Source organism: Brachyistius frenatus, unplaced genomic scaffold (assembly GCF_029030835.1).
Source record: "Brachyistius frenatus isolate BFR_SWC_R1_liver_20210118 unplaced genomic scaffold, ASM2903083v1 Contig_313, whole genome shotgun sequence".
NCBI lineage: Eukaryota > Metazoa > Chordata > Actinopteri > Embiotocidae > Brachyistius > Brachyistius frenatus.
The window spans coordinates 240596-254829 of NW_027210912.1; positions in this window are offsets into that span (position 1 = coordinate 240596).

A 14234-nucleotide genomic window follows, 5' to 3' on the forward strand; every position below is an offset into this window, starting at 1 on the left:
ACCTTCTCCAGAGCGCTCTGGACCTCAGACTGGGGCGAAGGTTCATCTTCTAACAGGACAACGACCCGAAGCACACAGCCAAGATAACAAAGGAATGTCTTCAGGACAACTCTGTAAATGTCTTTGAGAGGCCCAGGCAGAGCCCAGACTTGAACCCGATTGAACATCTCTGGAGAGATCTGAAGATGTCTGAGCACCGACGCTCCCCATCCAACCTGATGGAGCTTCAGAGGTCCTGTAAAGAAGAACAGGAGAAACTGCCCAAGAATAGGAGCCAAGCTTATAGCATCATACTCAAAAAGACTTGAGGCTGTAATTTCTGCCAAAGGTGCTTCAACAAAGTATTGAGCAAAGGCTGTGAATACTTATGTACGTGTTATATTTTCGTTCTTCATTTTTAATAGATTTGCAAAAATTTGAAACAAACTTTTTTCACTTTGTCATTATGGGATATTGTGTGTAGAATTTTGAGGAAAAAATTGTATTTAATCCATTTTGGAATAAAGCAGTAACATAACAAAATGTGTAAAAAGTGAAGCGTTGTGAATACTTTCCGGATGCACTATACAGTGGCGGTCTATCCATCCATTTACTTCCAGGGTGCAGGCAGCAGGTCAAGCAACTTTGCCTACACTTCCCTCTCCCTGGCAAAATTTACCAGCTCATCCCGAGGGAACCCAAAGCGTTCCCATGCCAGATGAGCTGTACAATCTCTCCAGCGTGTTCTGGGTCTACCTCTGGGTCTCCTCCCAGTTGGGTATGCCACAGGGAGGCGCCCAGGAGGATTCCTATCATATGCCCGAGTCACCTCAGATGACTCCTATCAACGCAAAGTAGTAGCAGCTTTACGCTGAGCTCCCTCCAGATGTCGGAGCTCCTTACCCGATCTCTAAGGCTGAGCCAGAGCACCCTACAGAGGAAACTCATTTCAGCCGCTTGTAGCCGTGACCTCGTTCTTTCAGTCAGAGCTCAGGACCATAGGTAAGGGTCGAAACGTAGATCGACCAGTAAATTGAAAGCTTCGCCGTTCAACTTCGCTCCCTCTTCACCTAAACCAGGGGTCTTCAACGTTTTTCAGGCCAAGGACCCCAAAACTGATGGAGAGATGGAGCAGGGAACCCCTTCTATATATATTGTATAAAATTGTGTTTTATGTTAAAGGAGTGCAGGAGGTTTGGAGGGACAGGTCCAGGCTAGTCTCGTGCTGTGAGTGAACCGGTGTCCGCCTTCAGAGCTCCTGTGTGTCACTGAATGTGCATTTCTGACTGAAAGATAACATCTTCTGCCTCCATTTATCTATTCACTACAATATGTTGGTTTCATGTTAATGTGTATGTAAAGACATTTAAATTTGTAGAAAAAAATAAACAAGAAAAATTGTCTAATCAACCAAATATTTCACGGACCCCTGCAGTACCTCCGCGGACACCCCAAGGGTCGCGGAGACCTCAAACCTAAACGGTCCGGTGCAGCGTCTGTTTCACTGCTGCCACATCGTGATCTGTCTGTCAATCTCCCAAACAAGACCCAGAGAACCTTAAACTCCTTCGCCTGGGGCAGGCACCCGGTCCCGGAACTCACAATCCACCGGTTTCCGGCAGAGCACCATGGCCTCAGATACGGAGGTGCTGACACTCATCCCCGCCGCTTCACACTCGGCTGCAAAACGCCTCAGTGCATGCTGGAGGTCTGAAGAGGCCAACAGGGCCTCATCATCTACAAACAGCGGAGAAGTGATCCCGAGACCCCCAAACTACACATCCCTGGGGGAGGCCAACACCCACCGGAAATATGGCCTCGAGTAACCTTGCGAGGGTAAAGAGCTGGTCTACTGCTGCACTGCCTGGACGGAATAAGCAGTACTCCTCCTGAATCCGAGGTTCGACAACCGGTCAGAGTCCTTTCCAGCACCTTGGCATAATCTTTGTCAGGGAGGCTGAGTAGTGTGATACCCCGATAGTTGGAGCAACTCTCCAGTCCCACTTTTTTTAACCACCTGCCAGTCTGCCAGTTCAAAGGCAGTGATCCTGCCCCCCATGCAACATTGAAGAGGTGTGTTAACCAAGACCACCCAGCAATGTCCAGAGCCTTCAGCATCTCATGGCGGATCTCATCTACCCCTGGCACCTTAACCCCAAGGAGCTTCTTGACTACCTCAGATACATATGAGTAAGACAAGTCTTCAGACTACCTACTTCCCAGGGGACATGTTGGTTGGGTTCAGGAGTTCCTCAAAGTTCTCTTTCCACAACCCCATGATATCCCCAGTCCAAGTCAGCAGTTCTCCTTCCCTGCTTAAAACAGTCTGGAGTGTCGGAGGTGCTGGATGGTTTGTGTCCGGGACCCTGCTGGCCTGCCGGCACCCCGCTGCTGCTTTGCGAGAGCCCTGGGTCAGCCAGACCGGAAAGGCCTCCTTCTTTAGCTTGACAGCTTCCCTCATCCCCTGGTAATAATAAAAATAATAATAATAATAATAATAATAACAATAATAATAATAATAATAAAATAAATGCAGCTCAAGGTGCTTCACAGCAAGATAATTACATGTAGTGTTTCACATAAAATAGTTTAAATAAAACATTTAAAATATAAAAAAGAAATGAGATGAAACAGATCAAATGCATAAAAACAGATAAAAAGCTTGATTTGGTTGTTCTCCAAGATTCAGTTTATGATATGAATTAGTGGAAATAGCAGTTGTAGCAGTTGTACGTCTTGTGCACTTTTCTAGAACTTTACTTTACACAGTCTATAATATTACCCAGTAACACACGAGAGATTAAATCTGCTTTGCTGCTGTGGTCTCAGTAAATTCTTTAAGGTAGAGTCGTCGGTGTTCCTTCAGGTTTCTGCTAAACCTCGGTTAAAAACTCACACGGGTCCAACCCATTCGTACATACTAAAGTTCCCTTTTCACTTACATATCTTTTTACATTTTAGCAAAATATATAGTTAAAATGTAAAATTCGCCATATGCATTTCAAAAGCGCTGTAGTTCATGAGCATGGCAGGTGCAAAGAGAGCTTCAAGATTTGCTAGTTAAAGGCTAAAGTAAAGAGATATGTTTTGAGCTTTCTTTTGAAAGTATTAACTGAGCTAGCTTCCCTGATATCTACAGATAATTTGTTCCACAGTGTCGACCACCAGTTTCTTGGGTGGCCACCACGACAGGCACCGATGACCTGCTACGTCCACAACGGAGGCTTTGATATCCCGTTTCCAGGACACCTCCCAGCGACTCCAGGAAGGCCGGATACTCTGAGCTGCTATTTGATGCCTATGCACAAGCAATAGTCAGAACCTTTCCCCTAGCAACCTCCAGGCACATGGAGGCGATCCTCTCATTCTCCAGGAAACCTCCAATACACCAGCCCTCACCCAGGGACTTGTGAGTATCCCCACACCCACCCAGCAGCTCTAAACCTGGGACACTCCAGAAAAGGACAGAGTCAAGCACCCCTCCAGGGTTCCAGAGCCAGTTCTGTGCAAGGAGGTTACCCAACTATATGTAGCTGATATCACTCCACCTCCCGTACCAGCTATTCCCGGCTATTTCCTGGCTAGCGAGATGACTTTTCATGTCCCTAAAACTCGTCTTTGTCACCGGGGTTCAGCTCGTCCAGGGCCCTGGCCCGGTCTGCCACCTAGCTGGCAATGTACTACACCCCGATGCTCTTCCTTGCAGGTGGTGGGTCCGCAGGGTCACAGAGCAGTGGTGTTGAAACAATTGCACCAGTTTATTACCAACGACCAGTCGGGGTCTTGTGAGTACCCTCCAACAACAATGTGTACAGGTGGTGTACGCAAACCTGCGCCCTCAGTTTTTCCACTGTGTTCAACATTCACTATTTTGCTTGTGATTGTCTGTCTCTCCCTGTCTGTAACTGTGTTCAAAATAAGGTGCTGCATCCTTCGAAGACTGCATCTGAAGACCAATTGCGTCGCAGTGGTGCAAATAGGCTGTCCTATTTCAAAGGCTTCTTCAAATGCCACCTAAAAATGCATCCTTATTTTCTGGGACGAGAAAGGACACAACAAGGATACAACTTCTGCATTCTTTGCAGCCCAACTATCTTGATCAACCCTCCGTCTGGCCATTTGATTGTGGATGGAAACCAGAGGGAAGGCTGAACTGGGGACCACGGTCTGACACAATGTCGATGGAGGATGCCATGTGGGCGGTAAACCTGCGGCACCTAAAGATTAAGTGAGCAGCATTGGAAAAACGGTCAACAACAGGGAGGATGACCGAGGGAGGTAGTTCGGTGATGAAATAGCCTTCATCTTGCCCGGATCTCACTTAACCTGTTCGCTTTCAATAATGTATCCCAGGAACTGGGCCAAGGAGACGTGGAATTCAACAAAAAGAACATTTTCCAAGAGGTGCTAAAGGACTTTGTGGGCATGCTGTTTGTGTTGCTGAGGGTTCTGGGAAAAGATGAGCATGTCGTTGAGGTAGACGAACACAAACCGGTTGAGGAAATCATGGAGGACGTCATTCATGAGGGTTTGGAAGACAGCGGGGGGCATTAAAGAGCCCAAAGGGCATCACCAAGAATTGAAAATGTCCCGAGGCGTGCTGTCTTCCATTCGTCGCCCTCGCGAATGTGGACAAGGTGGTATGCGTTCCTTAGATCCAGCTTTGAAAAAATGGTGGCTCCGGATAGGGGTTCGAAGGCAGAATTGATTAGTGGTAAAGGGTATTTATTTTTAACAGTGATGTTATTTAGTCCGCAGAAGTCAATGTAGGAAGACTCTTGTCCTTTTTCGCAACTAAAATGAAACCAGCTCCCAGCAGTGACAAACCGGCACAAATAATCCCAGCTGCCAAAGAATCATTGATGTACTTTTCCATTGCCTCCCACTCAGGTCTGGACAGGTTGTACAACCAACTCGTAGATAGGGGGCGCCAGGCAGGGGGTCGATGGAGCAGCCATAAGGTCTGCGGGGTGGCAAGTATTACTTCTTCAAGTTTTCCCATTTCTGTTTTGATTGATGGCTTGTGACCTCCTTTCGGGGTGCTCTGTGAGGATGCCACTATGAGACAAGCATTTTAGTGTCAACAAGTGAGTGTACTGCAAATAATTTCCAGCATATTTATGATTTGTTAAGGAAAGTCTGCAGATATGCGGATTCAAAGAGAGGGTGCATAGAGTCTGCATCAGTGCCCTCACGGACTTGATGATTTCACTTTGGGACAGCCCGAAGCCCCCACAGACTTACGAGGCCATGATTGTGCGGTTTGGGATTGGACCAGTGTGCTCTATGTTTGTTTAGGCGGATGCCATCCCTGTTTAAAAGTAGCAAATGATTCCAGAACAGGTTAAGAATGTCAATAAAAGCCAGGTTTGCAGTTTTGCAGGCGGACTGCAGCAACGTGATGAGACGGAGGGTTCTGCTGAAGTGACCTGCACCGCAACCTACTGTGGGAATGGGACCGAAAATAAAAAACAGACTATTCCCAATTTTTTTTTTTTAAGTTAAAAAGATGTCTGTAATCAGCTTTGGTCAGCTGGGACTGCTGGAGAAGTGAATCATATGTTCCCACATAGATCATTATTCTGTTGATGGGGGAAGGGAGTGACGGCAGCAGATCCTGCAGCTCATGAAAAATGTCCGAGGTTGTTGCACCAGGGAAACAGCAGGTAACAGTATTAAAAGATGAGTGTGGCAGTTTGAGCTGGAACCTCATACTTTCCATTCTCCACGGATAATATGTGGGACCTCCCAAAAACATCTCGTTACAAGTGAGCCAATATTAAAAGGTGACATGAACCACTGCAGACAATGAGCTTCCACAGAGAAACAGCCTCACTGCCTCTTGATAGAGCAACAGACTCCCGGATGTCTGTATCCTGTCCCTTTTTCACTGGAGCAGTTTATTGCACAGTTACATAATAGCAACACATTTAATATTCATTAACTTTAAGAAAAGGAGATCGGCGCTCACCGTCTGCAATGCTTCCACATTGAGAATTGTGAGAATTATAGCGGACGGGTCGAACATCTCTTCACCTTTCACCCATTTCAGCAGCGAGCTGTTCACAAGAAACAGTTTGTCCTGCTATTAAAACGATTAGGAGCGGCAGCAAAGAGCTTTTATGAGCCAAATGAACACTAAAAATGACCGCGCCTTAGAACATACCAGTCAAACTTGGTGTTGACAGTCTGGCCCTGGTGGACGAAGGTGCACAATCCAGCAGATGTCAAAGAAAACCCAGCTGGTTGCTCCTGACCTGACGCGCAGTGACATCCGCTGCTCCGAAACGCCAAAGTCAGTTAAAACACCTCTCCAGGCCCACAGTGCCATCGGCGTAGGCTTCCTGAAGCATTTAAGGGTCTCCGTTGACGATTTCCAGAGTTTAATACAAAATTGTATGTGTGCCCTCTGGTCACGTCCACACATGGACCAGCAGTCACAAAAATGGGCGCAACTCGGGTTCGGACTTCAACCAAGCAACATTTGTGACACTTACTCTGTAGGCTTTATCTTCCTGCTGCTCCATGCATTTCACAGTGCTGCACAACAGTCACGCAAACAGGAGCCGCCTCAGACCTCGTCGATCCACCCTCGTTGGTCTGCTCATCGGACTTATTTACAGCGGCAAACTGACAGGATGCTGATTTGCGTAATTCATGTAAATGAAGGTTGAAACATAAACAGAGATCACAGACCACTTGTACAGTATTTTAATTAGCTCCTCGGTTCTAATTTAAACAAATGGAAACTGAATATGTGGTTGGTTCTGATATATTCGATTTGGATCAGACAATCAGGATATGAGTGTCTCTATGACTTCCTCTTCAGACTGATGGCTGCTGAAAACTGTCCGACTTGATTTCATGTGTTTGTTTCCACCCCCGCAGCTGCTCTCGCCCACTTTGCTGGCGAGGCACAGTTCATCTCCAACGAGCATTATTTATAGTCCCACTCTGAAACTACTAGTTGCTGGACTGTAACCGTGTCGAGCCTGTGTGTAAAGTCGTATGTTTAAGTCTTGTTTATTGAATTTCCCTTTGTGTAAAAGCAACTGCCTGGATTGTGCTCTGTGTTTCTCCCTCCTGCCTCTGTGTTGTGCGTTTGGGTCATTCCTCCTGTTGAAACTGTGACAAATTAAAGATAATTCGGTTCATTTGTTTAAAATGTTCAACCTTATCAAGACTGTGCAGCGGTATCTTTATTGGCAACCTGACCCCACTATGGATGCATGCTTCGAGGTCTCAGACTTCTTGGGGCCTCTGGCTTGGATCGGATGTTAGCAGCCTATAGGTGCAGCTGCTTTCTTTTACGGTGCTCTAAAAACACACATTTAAACAATTCCCAGGATGAGGCTGATGTTTCTATAATTATTTTGTAAAAGCCCCAAACCAACATTGTCAACAACACTTGATGACTTCCCCACCGTGTCTGTGGCGCGCCCCTTAGTTCCCGTACTGAAGATGTAACCCCCTTAAAAAGACGTTGATAAGTAAATACTTTCTTTTTTTTAAAGTTTGCAGTAATTTAGTAAAACGGTCAGTCGGGCACTTTAGTGTCAAACAAATGTCACTAAAACGAGTAAATAGCACACTTGTTGGGGACTACTTTAAAAAAGGTGACTCGGGTTCAGCTCAGAGTTGTGACACTGATGCTAGACATTGGTAATTCAGTTGATTTAATTTCTGTAATTGTTTGTGTTTTCTGAATTTGTATGTTTGGTTTTATCTATTTGCATGTGTTTTCTCCAGGTGCAGTATGTTGAGCTCTCTGGGCCACCGTAGTGCAGTGATTTCATTTCACTTTCATTTACACACCACAGCGAAGGCTTACCTCCGCACAGGATGAGCAGAAATAACAGCAACCAATATTTCCCCAAATGTCCGACTACTATGTTCCGTTTAAGCACATTTAGTAATCTGTCACACATACAAAGAGATGATTGGAGACATAAGCAAAATATTAACAGAGCTTATGACTAAGACACATTTGAGTTTGGCCGTGGTCCCGAAGCAAACAGCCGGTCCAGGATAGAGAACATAATCACTAATTGAAGGGAAGGAACCGCCTCTAGACTTGGAATTAGATTGTGCTAATGGTTTCAGGGTATGATGTGAAGCTTTATATGCTACCGATGCCCTCTGTGTCCACATCGGATTCAATTACATTCGAACGTGATTTGATTTTTTTTCTCAAACTTTATTTGTTAAAGACGCTTCTGAAAACGTGTCCACTCAATGGATTTATATCCAACATGTAGATCTGAGCCGCGTCAGTGTTAACAGAAGAGATTGTTCTGCTAACTGAGGCACTAAAACTATTGTATTAGCTGATTTTTTTCAGAATTGTTTATATGAAGAAGCATTACTGCTGCACTACCAACCTTTATTTGCTGTGCTAAACACCAGTCTAACACAAAAAGACACCAATGAAACTGTATTTTAAATATTATACTGTCTGACTATCAAAACATTCCTCACTGATGGAAGTAATGAGCTACATGTATTCTTGTTACTGTAACACAGTCATCTGTCTGTGGACTTGTACTGGTTGAGGATTTTTAAAGATCAGGAATTTTACTTCCGAATTTATTTACAAACTTGGCACAGCATCAGTACCTTAATTCATTATTTATATCTGACACTGTCTTCATGATGCTACAGTAGTCTTTACCTACAGATTACCGTTAGATCATTTGAAGCAAAGCATCTGCCCTCAGGATGAGTCCAGCACCTTTAGCGCTGTTGCTTTTATTTTCAAATCCAAAACACAATTTCCTCTGAACAATCATTACTTTCAAAGTTACAGGGAACTCTTTGTTGCTTTAAAGCAATAATTACCGTTTAATGACTCAAGTAAAAAATATATTAAAGCAAACAGTGGTGGAAAGTAAAAAGTACTGCACTGAAGTAAAATTCGGAGTATTTTCATTTTATGCTCCTGGGTCTCCAACCCATCGCTCGTGACCTGCGAGTAGATCTTTGGGCCTGGAACACACTTACCTGTTGTTGCGTGGCATGATGTCATTTCAGCGTCCATGATTAGAGTTTAGAGTTTAGAGAAGGAACACTGCACGTCTCACGCTTGCGTTGAGTGTCTGCCACTGAGTGAGAGATCAAAGTTACAGTGATGAATTACAGGACTTTTCAAATGAAAAGCAAACAGAAACAAACATGCACATGCTGTTGAATTTAAGCTGTTGTGATACAAAATGTGTGCGTTGACGATTGATTGATTTTTTTTCTCGCATAAAAAAAGTTGATTCAGCTGGTTTGGGTGGAGCTCAGCTACGTGCTGATGTTACTAAACACCAGTAGCTCTCGGAAACTTTCATTTTGTCAAATGACAAAGTGATATACACAAGTCAAGAGTAATCATGAGATCTTTTATACATAATTCCTGTTAACCATAACCATCTGAACATTGGCTTCAAGCTTTGGAATAAAGAAATGAAGTGGGGTGATACTGTGGATCCTAGTTCTGGATGCAGTCATCATCTTGAAGATCTGGAATAAAGTCAGCCAGACCAGATAGTGCTGCAGCCAAGAGATCCCCGGCACCCTCGGCTGGTTAACATCCTTGTTTCCAGGGTCCAGGCCGTCACTTTCATCATCTCCTGCTTCAGTGTTGTCTTCATCACACTTCTCCATAAATGTTTCCGTTGTGTATGCGGAGGTTGTGAAGGAAGCTGCAGTAGGTGACGACACCCGGTGAAAAAGTGTAGCTCACTTCCAGGGACTTGAAGAAGATGAAGCACCAACAGGTCTTCATCATTCCAAACAACCGCTCAGTGATGCACCTGGCTCTGGACAGCTTGTGGTTGCACCAGACAGGTGCGACGTAGTGCGTTATCAAACAAATGGGGGGCGTCAGACGGGTGTAACCACGATCATCCGGGATGCATTGTCCCTCTGGTGGGTAGAGTTGCCATGATGGTTGCAGATGGCGCCGACTGCCACGTGGAATACCGGAGTGCCAGCTAGCCAACATCCAGCATCCACCTCCTTCATTTGGTCGGGTTGAAGGGTACCGGACAACCCTCTTCAGGAGCCTAAGTACTGCCGCTGGCCTTATGTCCGATCCTGTGGGCTGTAGTCTTGGGGATGCCAAAAGCCCTTGTGATGGGCAAGCTAGTGATGAAATACAAGGACTTGGAGCATTTCCTTTTCCCATCGATGCTCAGCATAAACGTCATGTCATCTGTAAGTGCTCCTATTGTCAGGCGAGGGTCGGACACACCATCAAAACAAAGCACGAGTCGGCTTCCCTGCCGTCAAGAGTGGTAGACGAGTTTTCCCTCGGCTCCGGAAGCGTGAGAGAGAGAGAGGAGACCACTCAGTGACCGGTGACGCCTGGCCGCCTCGGAATTCAAACATTCTGTGTTCATCGCCTGCTTGGCCCTGGTCTGGGAGAATAAAGAGTCCTGGTTCTGAAGTGAATCTGCTGTTGTGTTTGCATTTGGGTCCGTTAAAATATCACCACCTCATGACAAGAATACGTGAGATGAAGTAACCCCCGACTAGCAGTATAGGTAAAGTTCTCGTCTTCTATCTGGATAAACGGAGCAGAGGACATCCTGATATATGCCAAAGGCTACTAGAAACTCACCGGTGGTCGAGTCTCTGGTGAGACGAGCATCGTAGGATTCAAGCGCAGCTGTTATGGTCTCGCTAGTTGTTACCTTTTTATCGCATTCGGGGGATGGAAGTAATAAACTTATTAGATTGATATCTTTACCTTGCAGAATTTCAGAGCGAAGTCTTGGTGAAATGTTGGCAGCTTGTGCAATATGAGGACACGCAGCCACGAGAGGGAGATTGTTGGGAGACCAGAGAAAACTGCGGCAAAGAAGTGGAGGCTGAGGCGGCCGCTGAGATGGCGGCTGTCAGAGAGAGATGTGCAGCCTGAACTGGAGTGATCGGAGAGCTGGTGGAGTCTCGCCTGGATCGAACTTTCTTGTCCTCTTATGTCCTCTTAGATGCAATGTGTTCTTGAGAGATTGACGGAGTCCAGAACTGGACGGACTTAGTGATGGAAGCGAGTTCTTGGAGTTGAAAAGCGTGGAGACTGGTGAGGATTGGTATAGCAGGTTACGCATGAGGAGGTTTGAAAGACGGAACCACGATGACATTTAAAGGACATTTAACTGAAAGCGGATTGGCCTGAAAAACACGGGTCAGGATTGAGAAAGATGATTTCAACAGTGTGGGAAAGCGGAAGTCACGGGAAGTTTCTGTTATGGAAAGTGTAGTTTTGTTTGGACCCAAATGCAGGACATGGATTGTGGATTAATAACTAACTTAGATTTAGATTTGTTGTTGAGATGAGTCCAATTATAAGTGAAGTTTAAGTCAGGTGAGTTGGAGAGCGGGCAGGCAGGCGGATGATGGCGGAACCATAGAGGTGAGTTCAGGCTGGATTCTTCGGATGGAACTGGAGGTTCTGAGGCGAGAGTCTGTGCGAGCGTGGAAAGGTCCGGTGAGCAGGCTGAGGCTCAGAGGTTTGTGTCTGTAACGAGTCCAGACGGAGCAGAGAACCAAGACCGGCTGCTGCAGGGACGTCGGGCTGATTCTCCACAATCAACAAGAATGAGGTGGAGCATGTAGGTGTCAATCATCAACGAGGAACACGGAGCAGGTGGCTAACAGGCGACTGGCACACGTACCGGCAATAACTCAGCAGAGGAAACCAGGATGAAACGAGACGGAAGATTTGGCTGAGATCAGAATTTACTGAACTTCTTGGTGCCGTCGCTGCTGCAGCGCGGAGGCTGACAGAATGATCTGATGAGGCTCGATACCGGGTTGATGATCAGTCGGATGAGGAAAACACAGAAGGGGAAAAAATACAAGGAAAGACGGACCCGAAGAGTTTCAGTTATAAACTGGTAAAAGGGCTGGAAGTTTTTCTGCAGTCTAAAAGAATCTCATGTTACAAATTCAGGCAACTTCCCTCCATTATTTTGGAGAATCTTTGGACAAGATACAGTCACTGTAATATTATAATTATATAACCTTCGAAAAAGAAAATAACGTCACTGCTGAGTAGCATCAACAGAATGCATGAAACTATGCAACACTATATGATAAGCATGAGGTGAAGTTTGCCTAGTTGTCAAAAAAAAAGTGACACAGAAATGAGGTTGTAAAGTATGTTCAGTCACTAAATGAGAGTAAATAAATAAATGAAGTGATTTAAAACAGATTTCTTTTTCACCCACCTTCTGTCAGGAGAGAGATTAGATGGAGAGAAAGAGATGGTGGACAGCACTTCCTGTCTGGGTCATCGATGCTACTGTAGCAGTGGTCTTATTAACACACGGCTCCACATCCACATGTTGGCTTTGGTTCAATGTTAATAAATGCACTGTTTGTTAATACTGTGGACTTCTGTATTAAAACAGATGAACCGTCGTTCTGTAATTTAAACCATGTGCTTGTGGAAAAAAAACATTGTTATCACTGAACATTTGAACAAATGTGTTAACCAAGAAAAAATAAAGTAGAAAACATACCAGACGTGTTTTTAGATAAAGCTTCACTCTGTTTGCCTTCGTTCACTGTCTGAGGGCTGCTGATGGTGAAATAAGCTTTCGAGGTGGATGTTTGGAGATGCGTTTGTCAGACGTGTGTTTTTCAAAAGGAGATTTCTGAGCCTTTTTTCAACCTTCAACAATTCCCATTTCCGGTTTGCACTCGTGTGCGTCTGCACTTCCTTACAAAGCTCACTGCCGACGCGTGTTTACATTTTTGAGGAGGTGCACGGCTGCTACATCTTAGCCTCCACCCTTAGCTGCTGCAGCGATGCTTTTAACACACAATTATGAACCTGCCTTGGGCTTCACTGCGTTGTGCTTCAATAAGGACCCCCTGTTTCTCCCTGAGTTTTCATTAGCAACCCCGGTCTGGATGATTCAACCTCCCCTGTGACCGCGTGGCTGTCGGTACATGTCGTCGTGGTGAAACTGCTGTGCAGCGTCTTCTTTCAAGATGAGCCTCATGTATAAACACAGTCAGCAGCGTATAGGAGCGTCACAGGGAGGTCTCCAAGTTTACCTCGAAATAAGTCACATTAACACAAACACCGTTGACGGAGCTTGCCTTTAAAAGCTCTGTCTAAGACACACAGTCTGGGGTCAGACTTCTCTGACTCCTTGTTCTGGTATGTTACAGCTGTTAAATAATATGATGAGCAGATCCCAGAGCACCACAACTCTCTGATGGCTGTTTATTCTAACGAACCAAATGTTTCTTCTACTGGTGCTGAGCAGACGTGAGAGATGTTGAAGTGGTGCATTTCACAAACAGAAGCCTCCCTTGTGCAGCGGTTTGTCTGTCTTACACCAGTTATGGTCATTATGACACAGACTCAGTTAACAACCAATAATAGACTTCAATAGACTTGAGTTTGATTTTAACACATTGTAAAACTAAATAAGTTATAAGATGAGCTTCTATAATAATATAATTCAAATCACACATGAACTCTCACACGGCCTGAAGTTAATGAATGAGCTCATTCGATATTTCTACTCACCTTTTAATCACACTTCACAACGGTGTCCACACACTGTCTTGGTGAGTCCATAAAACTTTACTAAAAGTATTGTTCTTCTTTTTTTTTTGTGCCACGATGAAGTTGGCATTTTTAATGTTTTTGTGTAAATGTAACTTCAACTCGATAATATTTTCAATGAACACAAAGGGGTAATGCTGTTAATCAACCTCGGTCCTGGGCCCCACCAACGGGTCACAAAAAAAAATTCTGAGGGGTCATAAGATTATTAAAGAGGCAAGAAATAATTAAAAACACAGTTCTATCAATATAATTATTATTTTATATATAGTATTTCTCTCTTATCTTTTTTCTTTTTAACTCAATAATGTTGGACCACTTCAGGTAATCAAACGAACGGAGCTGTAGAGAGGGCAAATGTCTTCTTTGTGGAACCACATCAGCAGAGCCCCAACTACACGGAAATCACTGATTTCATCTTTTAATAATGGATTTGATAACCTGATCATCTCTCGTTTTCATGTAAAACCTTAGTCTGAGAAGTACCTAGAGGTATAAAATAAATAAGTACAAGATTTCCTTCAAAACTTTAGTGGAAACTTTTGGAGAAATATAAAGTTGCATAAAATGAAAATACTCAAACAAGTTCTTCAAATTGATTTTAAGTACAGTAGTTTATATACATGTATTTGGCAGCACTGTTTTAAATCAGCTATAATCTCGTTTCTTTTGGAAGCCTTCC